Below are 2,475 nucleotides of genomic sequence, written 5' to 3'. Positions count from 1 at the left end.
CCTTCCCTCACAGACGTGGAGTACAGGTAAATTCAATGTGGTATCACAGTAGAGGCACTTAGGGGCGCCTCGGTGGCTCAGTCGTTAAGCGTCTGCCTTTGGTTCGGGTCATGATCCCAGGGTCCTGGGATCGAGCCCTGCATCCAGCTCCCTGCTCTGCGGGTAGCCTACTTCTGCCTCCCCCACACCCCCCTGCTTGTGTTCCCTCTCTTGCTGTGTCTCTCTGTCAAATAAATAAATAAAAATCTTAAAAAAAAAAAATAGAGGCCTTTACAAAGTGCTATGGCAGTACAGTGGACGGAGTGTGAAGTGGGATGGTGATGCAGATGAGGAGGGGAAGATTTGACAAGGAATTGACATTAACAAAGGCTCTTGAAGACTGAAACTTGCTAAAACAAGTACACCTGGGGGGCGCCTGGGTGGCTCAGTCCATTAGGGGTCCCAACTATTGATTTTGACTCAGGTCATGCTCTCAGGACTGTGAGATGAGCCCTGTGTCGAGCTCCTCACTCAGTGGGGAGTCTGCTTGAGATTCTCTCTCTCCCTTTCCCACCCGTGTGTGTGTGCTCGCTCTCTCAAATAAATAAATCTTTAAATAAGAGAAAATGTTCTAAATTTGCTATCTTTAATTCTTCTCTTCCCATTATCTTTTTAAATTTTTTAATTAATTTTTTTAAAGATTTATTTATTTTAGAGAGAGAGAGTGTGTGCAAGTGGCAGGAGGGGCAGAGGGAGAGAAAGAACCCACAGCAGAGTCCCTGCTGAGGGCAGAGCCCTACCCGAGCTTGATCCCAGGACTCTCAGATCATGACCTGAGCCAAAACTAGTTGGCCTCTTAACTGACTGAGCCACCCAGGAACTCTGTATTCCCATAATCTTTAAAACTTCATCCAGTTAGGGTTTCATCTCTATCATTCCACAGAAGTAGCTCTTGTGGAGCTACCTAGTAATACCAACTTCTAAGTTGTTATAAACAGATGTCAATTCTTAGTTTTCATCATTAAGGGCATTAACGCAATTGGTCACTTTCTCTCCCTGGAATATTTACTTTCTTTTGTGTCCCAAGAATACCACACTTTCCTGGTTTTCTTCCTCATTGGTTGTTCCTTCTCAAACTCCTTCACTGAATCTTTCTCTTTTCCCCGCTTTTTATTATTTTATTTATTTATTTTTAAGTAAAATCTGTCCCCAGTGTGGGGCTTGAACTCACTGCAATGAGCCACATATAGGAGCCATCATAGAGCGGGAAAGAGATGAAAAGGCATCTTTTCCTGGAACATTTTGGAAAATTGAACTTTTATTTTCTTTCTAGCCCTCAGAAGAAAAACGCAGATTATACTGTTTTATCCCAGATTATGAGGTTTGGGCTAGAAAATGTTTCACCAAATGATAGGGGTAGTTGTCATGTGTAAAACTGTAATCTAAGAACCTCTCTATAATTCTAGCAGCCAAAGAGCAGTAGTACTTGATGGCATCCTGGACTGTCTTGGATTTTCTCTGATTTGGTTAGCTGAGGTATTTTATTACCAGCCTGTTTTTGTGAAGCTGTGATTAGCTGCCTCCAGGATTGATTTAGCCAATTTGGCTGGTTGGACAGGCGTCTTCTCCATGTCTTCCCACTTCCTGTTTTCTTCTGCCAGAAACTATACTCTCTCAAAGAGGACTACCTTCCCAGACATGGTTATATTTTATAAGTCTTTGTCTCTCCAAAAGTCTAATATTCTAGCATGAATCTAAAAGATGATGTTAGTGTATTATGAAATGTTATTGTGTCAAAACTCTGGAACTAGGTGTGACCAGGAAGGATTTTCAGGGTATGAATTAGAATAAAATTTCAGTGATTTTTGGAATCAAAACAGACTTTGATTCAAATTCTTTTTTTTCCAGCTGCATAATAGGTAATCTCACAGACTTGTTTTGAGGGTTGAATGAGTTAATTTATGTAAAAGTAGACATAGCCAACTACTTAGGCACATGAGAAATGGTAGGTATTTGCTGATAGTGGTCATAGTACATTATTATGGTGACATTTTATTGCTGAACATAGCAATAGCTGTAGTAAGAATGAACTACACAGTTAAAAGTACTAGATTAGAGGGGTGGCTCAGTCGGTAAAGCATGCAACTCTTGATCTCAGGGTTATAAGTTATCTTAGGGTTGTAAATTTGAGCCCCACGTTGGGTATAGAGATTACTTAAAAATAAAATCTTAAAAAAAAGTACTAGATTAGATGGCAGCAGTTGATGAGTTCTAACTCTGACAACCACTGTGCTTTATTATAGAGTAGGGAACAATCAGTTTCTTGACTATCCAGTTTAAAATTATGTTGGTCATATTTATCTATTTATTCTTAATTTTTTTAAGTTTATTAATTTTTTTAGTAATCTCTGTACCCAACATGGGGCTTGAACTCACAACCCTGAGATCAAGAGTTGCATGCTCTTCTGACTGATCCAGCCAGATGATCCTGTTTGC

This window comes from Mirounga angustirostris, unplaced genomic scaffold (assembly GCF_029215605.1).
Source record: "Mirounga angustirostris isolate CCGP_5_RB_7025 unplaced genomic scaffold, mMirAng1.0.hap1 SCAF_5, whole genome shotgun sequence".
Taxonomy (NCBI): domain Eukaryota; kingdom Metazoa; phylum Chordata; class Mammalia; order Carnivora; family Phocidae; genus Mirounga; species Mirounga angustirostris.
This window is presented reverse-complemented; position numbering follows the sequence as displayed.